This window comes from Anas platyrhynchos, chromosome Z, assembly GCF_047663525.1.
Source record: "Anas platyrhynchos isolate ZD024472 breed Pekin duck chromosome Z, IASCAAS_PekinDuck_T2T, whole genome shotgun sequence".
NCBI classification, from domain to species: Eukaryota; Metazoa; Chordata; class Aves; order Anseriformes; family Anatidae; genus Anas; species Anas platyrhynchos.
In genome coordinates, this window is record NC_092621.1 from 19,089,780 (window position 1) to 19,109,068 (window position 19,289).

The 19,289-nt window shown below is 39.6% G+C and overlaps 1 long non-coding RNA gene across 2 annotated transcripts; it reads left to right on the top strand.

Annotated features, from left to right (window-relative positions):
• The first annotated feature begins 136 nt into the window (after positions 1-136).
• LOC140000602 (uncharacterized) lies at positions 137-13,025 on the top strand. Of its 2 annotated transcripts, XR_011805658.1 has the most exons (5): positions 137-992; positions 7,873-7,931; positions 8,886-9,034; positions 11,116-11,358; positions 12,550-13,025. It is a non-coding gene; the product is annotated as an uncharacterized lncRNA (long non-coding RNA). The 2 variants fall into 2 exon arrangements; XR_011805657.1 differs by having other exon boundaries at positions 137-7,931.
• The last annotated feature ends 6,264 nt before the right edge of the window (positions 13,026-19,289 follow it).

Sequence of the window (19,289 nt, forward strand, 5' to 3'; positions counted from 1 at the left end):
CGCCGCCATTGGCGCGGGGGGCGCGTGACGCCACGGGGTGGGGGAAAGGAGGGGGGGGAATGGGGGGGAGAAGGGGGCGGAGCTTCCCGTAACGCGCCCGCCGGTGCCAGGAGCCCGGGAAGGGCGGAGGGGGGGGGGGGGAGTGTGAGGGGCGTCCTGAGGGGCCGGCGGTACCGGTCAGTGCCCCCGGAGCCCCCGGGTCGGTGTCGGGCATCGGGGGCGGTGAGGGGGGCTGCAGGGGGTGTTTGAGGAGGTCCTGCGGCCGCCGTGGGGCCGGGCTGTGCCCCCGGGGATTTTCCTCAGGGCGGCGGGTCCGAAAATGGCTCCCTCCCGTCAGGGCGGCGCGGCAGGCTGCGCTGCCGAGCACCGGGTCAGGCTTCTCGCCTGCCCAAGCGAGAAAAAAAAAAAAAAAAAAAAAAAGACGTTTAAACACCACATCCACAGTTTTAAGTGCCACATCCACAAGTTTATGCCGTGCCGAGAGCCCCACGCTAAGCCCTTTCTACACAGGAACGGAGCAGGCGTCCATGATGCGTGCCGGAGCTCCTCGCCACACGCTTCAGCCTTTTGCCTGCGTATTTCTTCGACAATTTTTGGGTTATAACACGGTTTTAGTCACATCTGTTGTGGAGTAGGCAGATTGGCCTGATAAGTGGGGTATCCACAACAATATCTTGTCTCAAATGCTGGCTGGCATCAGCTGCGAGTGAGAAAAGATTGAGAACTTTGGGGAAGGATAGCAGGAGATAACCTTTACCACATTTGTTCACGTTCTCACAGGTTCAAACCTTAAACAGGTTTAATACCAGTCTTCATGTTTGGTTTACATTCCAAAATGGTTTCATACCAGAAATGTGGTTGTTACTAACACTGTGGGTGTTGGGCATTTCACAGGCAGCACAATGTGAAGCTGGAAGGGCGCTCAAGAGGTCATTTAGCTCCTCCACCTTTCCTCAAGACAAAATCAGCTATCCTTGAGTCATTTCTGATAGGTATTTATGTAACCTGCAGTTTAAGCTGACTACTTCACCTCCCCATCCACAGCTGGCACACTTTCTAGCAACCTCGTATTCCTGTAGTGCAGCTGTTTCTCCCGTTGGTTGTCTTTGCACCTAATAGATTTTCCATCTCCTCACCCAGGCTTTTGGATGTTCAAACCCTTCCTAAAGTATCAGGACTAAGTGACATCTGCCCAGTGTTGCACAGTTTATTCGTTATGAAGAAAAGCACTTCAGCATTAAAATTTGCCACTTTCTGCTTTCTCTTCAGGTTATGGTTCCAGATGTGTTTGTGCTTGTGGTGATGTGAGAATCATGTATAGTTATTAGGCGTTCTGGATTAGTACCTCTATAGATATTTAAATCGGTGTCTTTATGGATATCCCTGGCTCAGAATGCTCCAAAAATAAAATAAAAAAAATAAATCTGTGTTTGTCGATATAAGGTTAAGTGGAAACAGACTCAAATTAGAAGGACAGCAATAATGCTGTATTTTTTTTTTTTTCTGTCTTGTTCCAGCATGTCTTCTCTGTCCTGTAAGATAATTACAGTTCTGCTGGTAAATAGACTTTCCAGGAGTAGAGGCTCAAGTCTCCCCTTTTCCCCTAGCCAACAGAAAGCCTCTTGTGACATTCCCATTCCGAAATCTGATAGCCTGAAGCAACTCTTGATTTATTTCCAGAACTTGTAGAACAACACCCCCCACACGCTTCAAATGCAATCCCGTATCAGGCCTCACTTGACATAAATTGCAACTCCTCAAATAAGCAAGAACTGGTGTATTTCACAGGTCATTTATGGTCTCCGTGTAAAATGATTTCCACATTGTTGAAGTTGCACAGATGAACAATTTGTTTGCATTTTTTTTTTCTTGCATTGGTGCAAATTGCGATTAATAGAGTAACAATTTAGGTTTCAAAGTTAATGATGGCATCCTTCCCTATATACCTTATCTCCTCTTCAGAACCTGCTGCCAACTGTAGATGTATAGAAAGATACCATAAAACTGTAAGGAAATAGTCTCATGAACAGGCTGAGTCCCATTTCTCTATAGTATCAGACAGTGGGCACAAATCAGCCCTCTGTTTAACACCAGCCCTAAGTGCAGCTGTGGCAAGGACGCTGGTGTAAGCCTCACAGGTGCCCTGGACACAGTCTCAACTGCCTCTGTTGATCAGTTTTTGTCTTCTCAGCCCAGAAATTTTTGGTCAGGGCTGCCGTTTGATTCACTTTTTGCTACTCAGAGGAAATAGTTTGACATCTGTGTGGCAAATGGAAGTAAATGGAATTAAATGTGGTAACGTATATTTTTCTTAAATGTTTACCATCTACCCCAGAGGTGGTTCATATTAATCTTCTCTCACGGGCAGGACTGAATGTTGTGGGCAATTATGTTACATGGCCGGATGGGTGAAGTTTTGCTTTTATTCCCCTGAAACCTTAGTTTTCAATCTGATGGGGTGGGTGGGTGTTGTTCATGTTGCAGTGATTTCTAGTTCTGTGTCAGCATCCTCTCTAGTAATAAATGCTCGTTTTGAAATCTTGTTGGTGAAGATGAAACTCGCAACTCTGGTCTTACACAGGGTGCCAAGCTCCTACTGGTGTGAACGACATGGTCTGTAGGAACTGTAATTCTGGCACGGGGCCCTGTAGCTGGGAATATAAAATAAATTCTCTGGATTTGAGCCTTTTAAAATATATCAGCTGGCTTTCTGTAACACACAAAGAAATTGGGTGTTCTTAGGACATCATTAGGCATATTTTCTGTGGCAAACAGGGAAAAACAGGTTAGTACCATTATGAGTGGCATTTGTTAGACTCAGGACATTTGGGATCCCAGGTAAAGAAAACATTCAGGGTTTTCAAACGGCGCTCAGATCAGGGCTCTGTAGGACATTTCCAAGCTTGCACGCTCCACAGTCAGTGTGTAAATAGATGATGCATGCACTCACACACTGTTTTTTCAGCCCCAGGCAGAAAGAGGTGGACTGGGAATAAGGAGACGGGCAATATCCCCTGAAGAACATTCAGGGATTGGCAAAAGTTTCTACATTGTTGCTTGACTGTGGCAGTAAATAAATTTTTAGAGATGCTGTATAGACTGCCTAGGAACAAACTTGTACCATTCAAAATGGATTGTTTCAGCCATTTCTAGGCAGGTTGTGATGAGTACTGCAGTCAATGCAAAATCTACCGAATCCTACAACAGATGTATTCAAGAGAAGAAAAGGTCTTTCTGAAGTCTATTTGTTATTTTGGTAAAAGGAAATGAAGCGACTCATAGATACATTAGGATGTGAAAAGACTCCTACATCCCGGATACGTCTGGTTTTGTTGTAGATGGGCTGCTGCCAAAACTGGGACTTAGAGAACGATTTTCAAAATTATGAGATAATGAACAACAACACCCCTAATGGTGGTGTTTTGACCCATAACTTGTCGAAGACATTTTCTGTGAGAGGGCTGAATCACTCTGTGAAACTTTGTCTGGGAAGTTCAGTGACACATCCAGCCCTCTTGCTAAAATGACGGTGTTATCTCAGCTTGTGTCACTGTGCAGAACTTGATCTTCCAAGCAGGGTGTTCAGTGTCCTTACACTCAAGATGGATCTCTGCCTTCTGACATTGTTTGGCTGTAAGAGAAGCCACTGCTTCCCCCAGGAGTGAAGTGACCAGTCCTTTGGCCTGGGTGGCCAGGACAGGAGCAGACTCTTGTGGTTAAGACGTAGCCTTGTAGGTCATGAAGTCATGGTAAAGCCCCCTGAAGAAGGAGGGAGGAGGCAAGCTGAGAGTCAACAGCAAGGCAAAACTGATGATGTAACTATTGGAAATGATTTAGTGAGAGTCACAGCATTTCCCAGCTTCATAACTTAACAAGCAGGAGCTGCCTAGTGGCAGCAAAAAACAGCCTTTGTAGTAATTCATTACTTACTTTTAAGGGAGATTGGACGATGCTGCTTTTTCTCTAGAATAATTAGGTGTTTGCAGACTTTGTGACAAAGGGATAGAAGTTCACAGAGCCAAGCAGCCACAGTTGCAACCCACCAAGTATGTTCAACCTCTTCCACTGGGTAACACTTGTTATACCAAGGAGTGGATGTTGCATGTGGCATCAGGATTTGCCACAGTGAATGAGCTGGTCCCATTCTTTAGTGTCCTTATGCCCAGCAGGTTGCTGAAATAGGATACTCAGCACAGAGTCTTACAAAATTTAATTGCAATCTGTAACTGGGCTTCAGCAGTTCAGGAAAAGTCTTGTGATCTTGGGAAGAAGTTGGAAATGGGAATAGCCGACTCCTCTACATGTGATAAACTTGTCAGGGGAGTTTAGGGTTGCTGAAGTGAACCTGAAGCAATACTTTTGTTGCAACTACTCCTTGATGCTCAGGAAAAGGAATGGCAATACCAGGAAGCTGCCCCAGGGCATGTGAATTAGGAAGAAGATTGCTTATAGCCCGCTGAAAAATAATGGCACATATGACAGACTAGTGCTGAACCAAACAGTCCGCTTGTTTTTCTAGGGTGGAAATTGTAAAGCTAATGTTGTTTTAGACCTAGTCTGGAAGCGTTGACTGGTGGAACATGTTGCTAGGCTGCGTTTTTTCCCAAAAGACAGTGGGCAGGACCTTCAGAAAAAAAGGGGCCTGACCTTCGCTGGAGGAACTTGGCCAAAAGTGAAGACAGAAAAGGGAAAAGGCTTCTAAATCAAAGAAAGCAAATAAGAAATAGCAGATTAGATAGAAATACTGAAAAGGATGGGATTAATCAAACAGAGAAAATGCTTACCTTTGAATGAGTAATACAGTGAAATGGCAGTGCACAGCAAGGAAGTGCTGACTCAGACTGGTAGCTCAGATGAGCTGAAGGTGTTAGGATGTGCTGCAGTCACTTCTGCCGTATGCGTGAGCTGCCCCTGAATTTAAAATGCTTTTGGCAACAACTAAAAAGCTTTGTAGTGATTCTGCATATACTAACCAAAGTGTAGATGTGTCCTTGGATAGATACTCGGGGCAGAACTCTTAGACTGTGGACAAGAAAGCCCAACTAGAAATAGCAGAAGATGATAAAAGAGGGGAGGATGGTGCCGTTATGAAGCCCCACTGGGAGTGCTGCATCCAGGCCTGGGGCCCTCAGCACAAGCAGGATGTGGGGCTGTTAGAGCAGGTCCAGGGGAGGGCCACAGAGATGATCAGAGGGCTGGAGCACCTCTGCGGTGAAGACAGGCTGAGAGAGCTGGGGATGTTCTGCTTGGAGAAGAGAAGAATTCAATGAGACCTCACTGCAGCTTTCCAATACCTAAATAGGGCTTAAAAAAAGAGGGAGAACAACTTTTTACTCATGCAGACTATAACAGGACAAATGGGAATGGTTTTAAACTAAAAGAGGGGAGATTTATATTAGATGTTAGGAGGAAATTCTAGCGTATTTAGGTTCATCTTATTGTGCTTCACACATGACCCTACCATGTCTGAATACTAGATTGCTTTGGCAATGGAGAACTGACCTACACTTCCTGAAATGCTTCTTGGCCATACTGCTCATGGAAGTCAAGTAGAAAAGATAATCCCACTACTTCTTAGCGCATCACAGAATCACAGAATGGTTTGGGCTGAAAGGGACCTTAAAGAGCACCCAGTTCCACTTCCCCTGCCATGGGCAGGGACACCTTCCACCAGCCCAGGTTGCCCAAAGCCCCATCCAGCCTGGCCTTGAGCACCTCCAGGGATGGGGCATCCCCAGCTTCTCTGGGCAGCCTGTGCCAGGGCCTCACCATGCTCTGAGTGGTGAAAGAAGATGGTGAAAGAAGGTGGTGAAAGAAATACTTCTTATTTGCACAGGGAAAGCAGGATAATAGAGCGACACAACATTAAAAAGCCTACCACATCTAAAAGGCAATGAGGTACCAGCTGGTACAAGACGCCTACCGCGTACATTCCTGTGCACGGAGAGATGTTATAGCAAACAACAGCCTTGTGCTTTAAGTTGCTTTGTTTCGTAACTGCTAGTCATGCTGTTTAATGTTCTGTCCTGCTGGAAAGCACTTAGCAGGATTGTTGTGGTGAAAGAACCTGAATGCGGTAGAAAGTAGTGCAGCTTGACTTGCTTTAACAACCATGAATTTGCTTCCTATGAATTCACACATCAGGGCAACACCCAGCTGCTGAAGGTCTATTCTGTTGTAGCACGCAGGGTATGCATTAAGCCGTTGTTGTGGTTGGAAAGGTTGGCTTCCTGATACTGCAGGGTATGTGGAGCTTACAAAGGGGATATCTGCTACGGGCAAACTACTGACAATTCTTCTTCTATTTTTCCTTGCTATACCTACAGAAATCAATACAGTGAGATAGCACTTGATTTCCAGGAAGAAAGCCATCAGCAATTTTATGCAGTTAATTGCCTTAAAGTGACGTATTAAAAAAGGGATCTTGACAGCTTGGTGTCTGAAGTTTTCTGCTTCAGCTGTTACAAAACACAAAGGGAGTGGAGCTTGTTGCTACAAGCAAAGGTTGGGAGAGTCATGGGGAAACACATCCTCATCCGCAGAACTGAAGCCAAGTTCTGTATTAGAGAGCCCCTCACTCACGGCCGCCTACAGTTGCACTGACTGATGTTATGCAGGGCAGGTGAGGCTGTGTGTAGAAAATATATTCAGCTGCGAGTGTTTTGCAGTTAGAGAAATGTCAACAGAAAGGAGTGCATTCATGAGAGAGAAGGAATGTCATGGAATGAAGGAATGGAAAGAAGAATTGAGGATAGGAACAACTGAAGAAATTATAAAAAAAAAAAAGTAATAAAAATCAGCACACCAGATATGTGTGAATGTATAAATAAAAGACACAAGAAGGAGTGTAGGCATTTGTATGTGATGTTGTAGCCCAAAGGGGTTGTGTATAGAATGAAATAAGCAACAGAATGAAAGGGAACTAAGGAGTAGGCTTTTGGTAATCATTTCCCATTGTTAAGACATACTAGACTGTGGTATAGCTTCTGATGGCTGTAGCTCTTAAACAATTTAAAGTGGAAGCTATATTTAGGTACCTAGAAAACATATATATTTTTTGGAAAATATAAGAAACAGCAATGATCAGTATTATCCCATTCATACTGCAACTGCATATCTGGTACAAAGTCAAGAGGAAAACATTTTTGTCCCACGTGCTACACTACCTTTGAAGATCAACTTTGCAGTTTACCTTTCTGATCTCTCTGACCTATATTCTCTTCTTCCTCTGCTTTACCATTAGCACTTACAACTTATTAAGAGTTCTTTCTTTCATTTATCTTTTGGTGCTTTCTTTTTCTCCTCTTCCATTGCCAGTCTTAATTTCGTGTTTTCTCTGTTCTCTTTGACATTAGTTTAAATACAGCTGTTATATAGCTGTTATATTCACAGCTTGTTCAGAATCATTCCTTCAGAATAACACCTTTTAAAGTGTCATGGTATGGAGAAAGTTAATTAAATATTTGTGTGCCATATTTATCGTCACACTCAGGTATGTGGCAAAACACGATTTTTCTTGTAATTCTGCTAAAAATCTGAAGCTACAGAGAATTCCTTTAGGTCTCGTCTCACTACCTGCATTATCAAGTGCTTTGCAGTCAGAATTTAGCAAACAATAATTATGGTGGTCATGCATAAGGCATAGAAAAATCACACCCAAGTTCCCAGTGCTGAAACTCCTCTCTAGTACCAACAGCAGTGAAAACTTGTATTAAGATATAAGTCAGGGAGATAAGAATCATGGCGTAAAGGAATCTCCTACACTGAACCTTAAACCAGTGTTTCTAGAAACAAGTCCCCAGTTCAGAAATTGACACTCTAACTTCCAGTTAATCACTGTTGTGATTTTTTTTTTCTTTTCTTCTGTTGCAGTGCTCAGATATCCCAGTCTGGACAAGGAGCTCATTTTCTTGCTGGTTTATAAACATGTGGTAAGATACAGACCTTCTCACAGAATCAAGGCTCCTAAAAGATTAAAGAAAATGACAGACGAATGTTAGTGGTGAGAGATGTAACATGCAAACCAAACTATTATGATAATCGTAGACTAACATTCCCCCAGTTTTTGCAATATCATTCTCTACTGCTTTAATTCTCACTTTTCTGTCACTTTTCTTTTGCCTTTCCTTTCTTCTGTGACTGGTACTACTTGTCATTTAGCCGGCTGAATGACACTTCTCACTCAATTCAATGCTGACTGAAATATGCTCTGTATATATTTTGGGAGGCAATCGGTGAATCGTCTTGGAAATGTGTGTGTACTCAAGGTGAAGTTCAAGTCATGTCAGTATCAATACATCCTGAAGCACATGGGCTTTTCATCTTTAGTGCCTATTCTGAATAGATCTTGTATGAAAGAATGTGCTAATATTTGCTCCAGAGTTATACTTCATAATGTATTACTTGAATTTTATTATATGACTGTGATAATCAATATGTATTAGACTAATTCATTCACTAGTGATAGCTTATTCGACAGGCGTTAACGTTTTCACAATGCTCACATTTTATACACAGTCCTTAGCAGTGTGAATACATCTGTTTCAGAAATGCATATAAATGTCTTGTGAACCCCTCCTGCCCCCGTGAAAGGTCTTCAGATGTGTAAATTATTGTCTCAAGTTTCTTTGCAGCTTATCTGTAGGTTAAGGTTTTTTTAGAACCTTCAGTGCTCTCAGGAATAACCTGAAGTTGCTGTCTGTTCTGTCGTGTTTAGGTGTCAGGCTTTCCTTTCCTGCCTCATTTTCCTTTATAACTTTTTTATTTCTTATTTTCTTGCTTGCTTTACATTTTCCTTTATAGCTTTTAATTTTTAATTTTCTTGCTTTCTCCACTACATTTCCATCTCCTAACTTTCACCTCTGGCTTTACTTGGTGTCCTCCAGATCGTGTCGCAGTGTCAGGAGGAAAATTTGGTGGGCTGGTATCACAATCTGTGATCTCGGATCAGATATGAAGTGGAAAGAAGAGGCATATGTGATTAACAATCTTGCTCTCAGAAGCAAAGCTGGCGGCTGTGGCACTTGTGGCAAAGGTGGGGACTCAGCCCCTACAGCCTCCAGAATTATGATTTGGCGTCAGCTGGAAACTAGTACCTTGCATACAGACAGGCTATTGACGGTATAGTGATGGGATCCTACCCCTTAGGAAGCAGCAGTTCCTGGCGCCTGCTGAGTTCCTTCCAGCAAGTTCAGCCACTGGTTTAGAAAAGAAAAATACAATCTGACATATAATCCTTGACAAGCTGTTGACCCTTGTATCTGAGGGATGAGAGTAAACTATTCTCAGTGTTCACACAGTTTTTTTTTTTTTTTTTTTTTTTTCCTGTAAGTAGTAATTCTTTGTCCACAGCCTTCAAAAATTAAATTAAATAAAAAATAAAAAATAATAATAAAAAAAAAAAGGATGAGGACAGACATTTTAGTCTCATTTCTATGCATAAGAAATCTCTTTTACAGATGACTGAATTCAGCCATGTCTGGGATGAATGTAACAATTGTTTAATAATGTGAAGCTCTAAATTATATCCAGCTGATTATGTAGGGGGATTTTGCAGGCAGGAAGAAGTTAATTATCCAAAGCTGGATCCACATCAAGATTAGGCTTATTAGCTCACACATTGTAAGCTTGATAGCTCTAAAGTGGTAACTGACGTACTTTTTTTTTTTTTTTTTTTTTTTAATTATTATCATTTGTGAGTATGTTCTATGCTGTAAGAAGGTACTTTTCCAGTCTGCTCAAGAAACAATGTTTTTCCTGCTCATTAATCAATTACGCTTTTCTTGAAAAAAAGAATGTAATCTGATATAATGCTCCAATACTTACTGTAAAAAAAAAAAGTTCTACTGGTAGTAATCTTATGACTATTTTTTTTCCCACATATATGTTGTCATTGCTCTTAATGGTAGTAACATATATTCATCTTGATGACATGAATATAGTGAAGAAGCATAGACAATTTTCTACCACATCAAAATCTAAGTGATTCTGTTCCCGAGCTGTAAAATTAAACTTACTGATAAAATACTATACAAGCAAGGCAAATGAGTATTTTATATTGACCCCTCTAAGATGAAGACGGTCTCTGAGAAATTAAAATTTCAGCCACTGTTAAAAAAGCAATCATGAGTATAAATGTGTATTAATCTTAATTTTGACTTAATTTAAATTAATAGGAATTTGTTGTTGAATTCAGTAATTGAATTGGGTTCCCGTTGTCAAACGTTGCAAGATTCTGCTGACTTCCACTACCTTTAGGGAGGACTAAACTCTGACTCACAATTGAGTGGAAATAAACTTGTCAATATGCTCTTAAAATAGATTGAGTCTAGGAAATTAATAAGAACTAAATGCTTATCTATAATTATAACAGAAAAGACATTTTGAACTATTTGCAGACATAGAGGGTCACTGTGAAAGTATTTTGAACTATTCAGAAACTTTATAGAATACTCTTATTCAAAAGAAAAGTTTTTCCCAAGATCCAGTAACATCCTTTATTTATTTTTCCCCCCACACAATTAAAGTTAACTGAGAAGAAAAAGCCTTCTAGGATATACTAGGCCTGTTTCTGGTGGGAGAAGTCCATACTTGGACAGCAACTTCATGTGAGATTTTATACCATTAGTGCAGTATATCTATGTTACATGAGGTTGACATATAAGAGCTAGTTCTGTAGACTCGTTTTACAGCTGAATCTAAAATACAGACAAAAACATGACCTCCCTCTGTCAGATAGGATTCATTTTCTGCAAGGGGATTTCAATTGATTGTGCACAATATATATACTGCCCAAGTAATGTTTTTGTGAAAGTTGCCCATTTACAAATGAAGACTGAAAATTAGTTTCCTCAGAAAAACTTAATGTTTAAAGAAGGACTAGAAGGAAATTCTGATTTCATTGATGTGATCCCTCCCCCCCCCACTTTTTTTTTTTTTTTCCCCAAGATTTCATCTACCATTTTCAAAAAAATAGGCTGCCCAGGTGAGTGAGATCTAACGAATATATAAGAAAATGCCACAGTGATCTTGTACATTTTGAACCAGTACATTTTTTACAGTGCTTTTTCAGTTACTGTTATTTTTTGAAACATACCTTTATTTTTTGGAACATAGATGGTACCACTGGTGTCAATTCCTTTGTGAAATGAATTTCCAATATAATTGTGAAGTGAAGTGGAAAATCAAGAAAACAAGTACAGGATGCTTACTGCTCAACTGACAGACATCCACACAGCTTGAAAGGAAAGGAAACACAGCAAATCCACTTCCTATTTGAGTCAAACCATAGCGCTAAAAAAAGAACCAGAGATAATAACAGCAAAGTAAGTTGTCCGGAAAGGACTACAAATTCTCAAGGTAAGGAGGAAGAAAAGGCAAGCAACAAGAGATTATTGGAAAGACACAGAGAACAGTGTGGCTCTGCCAAGCATATTTTGTGTAGAGTATAACTTTCAACTTCTGTAAGAAAAGGAAAATGTCTTTTATTTTCCACCTTTCATGGAAAGTGATACAAACTGTTTAAAATTAATTGCTTTAAGCAATAAATTGCTTAAAAACTCCACTAAATTTCAACATTTCACTCTTCTCTGTTTCTTGCACTAAAACCTCTGGGGGTTCTGTCTTTTTTTTTTTTTGAATATATTTGTAAAATGGGCATACAACTCACTCTTGTGACAAAAGCACCCACATTTCTCGAATTACTGTTATTATGTGTTATATTTCTTGGGTTGTTTATTTGAATTCTTCACTCACCAACTTTTGTTAAGTATCTAAAGACCCAAGAGGACAATAGCAAACACAGGTAACATTATGTTGTCTATGGGAAATGCTTCCTAGCCCAGCAACTAATAACAAGAATGAGAGTTGATAGTTTTCTCATCTTAGTCTAACGTTGGTCATGGCATACAGGTAGTAGAGTCAAACCCTGAACTGTTCCCCTCACATACAAGCCTGTTAAGACTTTTCCTGGCAACCAGGCAAGAGTCAACATTTAAGTGAGGTCAGACATACATTAAAATGAAGGATTTGACTTAGTGAGCCAGACTGTATGAATTTACTGGCTTCAAAACTCTCAAATTCTGTAAAATTTTCATTTTTGGGGGGACATCTGTTATTTTGCTAAACCCGATCATCAAGCAAAGCCCTTTGTGTTCTCCACTTACCATGATTAACCATCTGGCAGCTATCTGTAGATACAATTTACCAAACTATAATTTCTTTCCAGGGCTCAGCCTAGCAGGATGACTAGGGGCCTCCATTGGCATCTGCTTTTTTGTTATTTTAAAAAATTACTTCCAGTATTTCTGCCCAGTTCTTAGCATCCTTATTTACTTTAGAGTATTTCCAGAAGATGAGGAGGAATGTTCCATTTTCCTCACATTCAGCACATTTCTAAAGAATGCTGATTTCTTTTTTTGGGCTATAATGGAACAAGATACCACTGGAATAGTATGTTTCATAATAGGTTTCTTTGGTGGTTGCACTTCTTGATGATCCCAGAGATCTCTTAGATGCCACTATTCATCATCTTACCTTGTTTTGTTTCAGCTATGCCATAAAAGAAAAAGTGTAGTCTGGAGCCTAGAGCGTCAGTCTGTGCTGAAATACACCAAGTCTTCTCCACTACCTCTTACAGCTCTGCATTCCTGAAAACCATGTTAGCCATGTCGGACAAAAACAATTTAGACAAAATCAACTGCTTCATCTGACAGGAAGAGCTAAATAGTGCTCAACTGCAAGATAATAAGAATTGTTAAAAACACAACAAAACTATGCTATCCCTAGTTCTTCTCTTGGTTTGGCAGAATGCCAAATTTGCATGCTATGGGGGCTTTAAGAAGCTTTAAATTATGAAGACTGACTATGTTTTAAGCAAGTGCTTTTTATCCATGGTCAGGGTTCCACACTCTCTGGTATGGTGTATAAGATTTATATTCTAAGTACATTAATCATTACTGTTGGAAGCCTGAGAGGCACAAACTTCACACGCAGTTGGCACTGTTAATGAAATCAGTTCAAACAAGGTTTTTAAGAGCATCGTATCTCACTGGGGCTGTGCTGCATGGGGCAAGTGGCACTTTGCTATTAGTTATGTTGAATTTTGACAATGAACCAGTTTGCTGTTAAAGGGACTGAGGATGGTGTTGTACTTCACTGTTGTAATGTAAATTCAGGAAAAAGTAAAACTTTTGCTTTCTATTATACATTTTATGGCCCACTCATGAGTTGTACCTAGGTGATTATTGTAAGATTATATTGTGAGATTATTCTAAGGAGTATTCTCAGCAGCCAAATTACTATTACTGCAGTGAAACAATTCTGTTCCAAGCCTAGGGAGTACAGATAAGAAAAAAAAATTAAAAAAAGGAACATTAATCTAAACTTTGTGGTTAAACGATTCTGTAGTTGCAATTCCACCTTCAGTTTTTTTTTTTTTATTTTCCTCTCTCTCTCTCTCTTTTTTTTTTTTTTTTTAATTTTATTTATTGTTTTGGTGAGCTAATTCATCCATATTAGGTGTTGTATTAGTTCTGAATAGGCTGAAATCTCTGTAGTTTATAACTCTCACGGTGGTTTCTGAACCTTTTAAATCTATGGTACGAGAGGCAGTGGTAGTGTAGCTACATGCTAGCTGTACATGGATAGAGAGCTGTCATGCAGGATACAGTACAGGCTCAAATAACATTAGCAGGGAAAGTCCAAGGAAGGACCCTGGGAATAGGTCACAGTTTCAAATCTTTCCAGGTTCAGCACAGGAAGAAGCTGTTTCATACTGTACAGTGGAGGAGAGGGTATGGAAGGTTGTGCAGTCCTCAGGGAACTTAAGATTTGGCAGGTGAATTCCCCCTTCACAAATATGCTCCTAGCCTGTAGTTCCTGGCAGCTTCCCTGTTTTTCTGGTTTGAAGAGGGAGGGGAGAATTTTAATGTATAAAAGTACCTCTGTCTACAGGTCACCTCAAATAGTCATTGAGCAGCTGCCACACTTTCTAGTTGGCCTTAAGCCTCAAACTGTGTGACAGACAAACTTTTTATCTGAAAGCACCAGGGAATATAATATAATATGTATATATATATATATATATATATATATATTTAAAATAAACACCTGCACTAAATAGGAAATATTGTTCAGATACAAATTAGAGTTTGTCCTAAAGAGGAAGAAAAAATATTTGGTGAAAAAGATTTATGAAAGATGTTTGGCTTTCTGTTTTCACTTTCTACATTAATACTCATTCAAAGATTTTTGGTACTGATTATAGTGTTTCCTCTTCCCTTCTTGTAATATTCTTCTCTAATACAAACACTCATGCAAGCATTGCTGCAAATGTATCAGTCACGTAGGAGTAAGGAGCTTCTTCTTCTCTTTCTGACAGTTGAAAAAAAAGTGTTCCTCAAGAGACGCCTGAGAGAAGGGCAGGAAGAAAAAGAGATTACGACCTGACCAAATGTTAAAAAAGAATCACAGACTAGCTACACTCACACTAACTTTCCAGCATTTATTCTATATCCACCTTTTTTAGGTACTCACACCTTTGTCCTGCAATTCAGTCCATGCAGACAAATGTTTCAGGGCAGTATCTGGAGATATGCAGGCAGAGAAACCTCTTCCTATGGACTACTGTGTCTAGTCTGTAGAGCAGGGGAGTTCCTTAGGTCTGCACAATGCTTAGAAGACTGTAGACATCAGCTCCTGGACTCCTCAAAGCGTTTGAACATTTGCTTAAAGCTTGATGTAAAATATTTAATCAATCACTTGAAAACATTAAATACTTGTTGAATCATAGGCTATAAAGGTTGCAACTTAACTGAATGGTAATATCATTTGATTTCTGAAAACTGAAAATAACTGATGCTGCTTTTAGGGAACTCTCGGTAAAAATGTTGGTTATAATCGTGTCTGTATCTCATCTTCCTAATAACATATATGAGCACTGAAGTTTTCTAGAGGTTAGAGTGAAATCCAAGGTCTCTCTGACTTAGTGTCACATCTAGAAATAAATTGAAAAGTGTACAATTCTTGTTTAGGACACCTCAGTGGGAAAAAATAAAAGGAAGCAAATTAAGTACAGACCTGTTTCTAACTCTCCCTGAGCCACTGAAAGAAGTCTTTTGGACTCAGCTGGCATCATGGAAACCTCAAGAGAAGAAGTATAGAAGGGTTCTTGTGGTTATTAAAGCCAATGGTTTTGTGGTTATTAAAGCCAAGTGACCTGGTAAAGAGGTCTCTTCTATGAACAACTGAGCCTAATTTGTTTTGCAGTTCCTCTGCAATAGGCATATATCCTCCAGAAAAAAAAACAAAAACAAACCAAACCCATTATATTACTTTCCACCTTAGGAGGATAGGTGAGATATTAAAAAAAAAAAAAGAAAAAAAAGAAAAAAAAGAAAAAAGTTTTAGAATTCTAAAGTTCTGAAGTAAAAATATTTAGGAAAAAACAAACAAACAAACATTAAAATGCTTTATAATACAAAAAAAAAAAAACAATAAAAATTTATATTAAATATGTCTTGAGGTTCTTGTGACATGAGATAAAAAGGATACTGAAAAACCTTCCCCCTGGTCGGCTGGTGTGGTTTGCTGTCAATACAGAACAGCATCCCGGGAGCTCTACAGACGTTCTTTTCAAACAGACTGTAACATCTGAAACTAAGTCATTTACTCAGTTCTGACTGGCCTGATGTGCATCTCCGGTGATTTCGCAGTAGCCTAAGGAAGAATCCAAACAGCTGTAGTATTCTACTGACCTTACTATGCCTGTGCTACACCAAATGTGATCTTTCATTTTAGAGACTATGTTTAAATCTCTGGCTTCTAAAAAGAGTAATGGGAATGAGGTAAGGAGTAAGAGGTGCTCTGCAGGAGGATTAAAGAGCACTCTGTAAAGGTCCTTTGAATGAGTGAACCTATTTGAACAATGTACAATGTAACTTTTGCAAGAACATGAGTGGCAAGAAACTGGGATATATGAGAAAGGACTTTGGTTTCTTAGTTAATGTACATTGCTGACTTGTTCGGGGAGACACAGGCTATTACCATTAATTTAAAAATAGCTAATACTTAGAGAAAGCCTAAGGAATTATGCTTATAGGATGATTATATTTTCTCTACTGCTAAAATGCAGTCCCTTCTACAGTGACTGCTAAAAAGGGTTTATCATCAGTACAAGGGTTGTATAGATCTGTATTAATAAGGGTTGCATGCACAGTACATAACTAGGAAGAAAAGGCAATGTATGTGCAATGTATGGAAAACCCTGCTAAAATCCTACATTCAGAATAAGATGAGAACATGACAATATAAGTTCACAAAAATCAAATAGAAAGGACTTCAGTCTTATTTGGAAGACCTATTTCATTGCAAAGATGGTACAAAGGGTTTCAGTCTACTTGAGAAGTAAAAGGCCCCAAGAGAGTAGTGCTACAGGGAAAACAACAACAAGAGGTGTAAGAAAGAGAAAGCAGGCCTCTCACTTGAGTGGTTTCATCAACGTGTCCTTTAAAGCACCATTTATTTCATCCCTGAATGTTGTTTCACAGACCTCACATACAGAAAACACAATGGGGGATGAAGTTCGTGACTTTTATGGTTTTCATGACATAGTTATATGGAGAAACGGGAAAATTTTACAATACGCCATCAGCAAGTGTTCTTTCTAAGTCATAGACACCAGAAATGGGTAGCTTAGCCTTCCTTTCTCCTTCTAACACGCGAGACAGTGCATACTAGGCAGAATCATGCCCAAATGACATCTCTTTCTTTTACAGCTGAAGAGCTGACACCCGGAGATAAAAGGGAAAACCACTCCCTGCTACTCTGTAAGCTTCATTTCCTCCTAAGCCATTTTGATTACCAGAGCGACAGACACTAAAGGATAATGACATGGGAATACAATCATTTTCAGGTATTAAATACAAACAGGCATTATATTTTTAGTTTCAGAAAGATAATAAAAAAATTTATGGCTTAATTAAGAAATCAACCAAGGTATCATTGTAGTATGACCTTAACCAAATTAATTCATTTTAATGTTGCTGTTAATCTTGCTACTCTGTGTCTGCTTCTCTGCTTATTTCAATTCTAAATTTTGGGTTTGCAGCATCTGTTTCTTGTAATGTATTAGCACCCACCGTAGGAAGCAAGAGATTTAAATCTTCACTGGAATTTACAGGTGCTGCTTTGATATGAGTAAACAAATTATACACTGTTTAATAACTAGTCACATCTTACATATAACAGTTGAGCTTTAGTTCAGTTAGAGCCTAATGGATTAAGAATTAAAAGCAAAAGATTTTTGTGCAGCTTGGGAGAGGACGGATGCAGTCTGATGCAATGCTGACTTTTGCCACAAGCTGTACTTCCAGTTATGCTGACTGTGAAGTGAAAGAATATTTTGCATAATGGAATTTGCATTTTTTTTTTTGCTGTTTAAGCTAGCCACACAAATCACACCCTAAATGGTTTCTCTTTTATAAATCCCAGTACAGCTTACTGTCACGTGCCCCGCTGCTCAGTGACATTCCACTCTCTCACAAACGTATTTATTGGTGACTTTCTTAAACTCTTGCTAGAGGGTATTAAGAGTACTTGCCAGTAAGATCTTAATTTAAATTGGATAAGTATTCCCAGAAAGTCAAAACTGTTAGCCCAGTCCTGGCACTATATGCCAAAGCTGTATGATGCTAGACAGTTCACGGGTCTATAGACCACGCTCCTGAGGCAGTACCTCAGCCATGCTGCGCTGGACAGTACGAGCAGTTGTAAATATGGACCTTACCTTTCGTCTGCAGAAAACAGAGAAGCAAGAGAGCTGTTTTATGGAGTAAAGAGCTGAAACAATAGAGAACATGTCCCACAAGGCTTAACCACAAACATTAAGCACTAAGACTAAGAAACGTTTCCCTACAGAGTTACTAAAAAACAAGAGCCAGGGATCCAGGGGGACTGGCGATATGAAGAAGGTGGACAGAGATCCAAAAGAAAAAGGACACTGGGAAAGAGAAGGAATAAACTGCTCTAGCTCTGTTTGGAAAGCAGGGTCCCATTTTTGTATGTAGAAGCTGGAATGGTGTTTGTTTCTTTGCATACAGAAACAAACAACCCTGCATATATTCTTGAAAAATAATCAGATGAAGTCAGAGACCATGCTGCTTTCTCTCGTGAATATCTTATTTTGATTTATTTGCTAGTTACTTAGGATCTGGTAACAATAGTTGCTTACACAACTACTATGAAAACCTCCTCAGATCTCTTGGTTTAGCTCAAAACCCCACAGTACACTTCACCTTGGGAACATGTTATCTTGTGGTTGTTCCCCAGTTCCTCTCTTTCTCCTTGTCAACAGCTTTCCAAAGTGCCTCTGAGGGGCATGTGTGTACTCAGACCTCAACACATCCTCATCTTTCTTTCCATTTTGTTGCTATGCTCTTCTGTTATGTAGAACTAGGCACTACTGTTTCCTCTTTGCAGAGGTTTGGTGAGGCATGTGTAAGGCTCAGGAAGCAAGTTCTGGTTCAGAAAGAATTCATCTTACCTACTAATTCACTGTGAAATTCAATGAAATAAGTGAAAGTAAAATACTATTTTTTATAAAGAAAACATTTTCAGAGTACACAACAGAACTAATGCATCTGATACAGCTTGTTTTCCTAGAATTCGTCTGTCTCCATACAGCTGACTTTCCTTTACCACCAAACGAGAAAAAAAAGCAAGCGACAATACAACAATCAAAAAACCAACCAACCAAACAAACAAATGAAAAAAACAAATCAAATCAAAACAACAAACAACCCCTCAAAACAAACAAACAAACACCAAGAAACAACACAGCTATTTAACACAACTATATAAAATCACCAACTGTTCTTATTCAGTGTTTTCTTAGTATGCAGACAAGGTTACACACTCTGGGAGAACTGCCCATCAAGAAGGGGTAATCAGTTTAAAAATGAGAACGGCTTGGGTTGGAAGGGACCTTAAAGATCATCAGAAAGATTGACAGTTTTAAAAATAATGCCTGGAGAAATATATGGCATTACACTGAGATGGTACCCCATACCCAGATGTACCAGAACTAATCACAGCCACTTGACGTTTTGACATGGCTGTTTGAGAGTCTGTAAATAAGGTGTGCATTATTTTCAATAATGTATCGCACTGTGTGTATTGATGACTGAAGAGTTAACACTGTTCATTTGACCATGTGCGTAACATTTGAACAGCTGGAGGATCTGTGCTGACTACTCTCAAGGACTTCCCATAAACACAAAAAATGGAATACT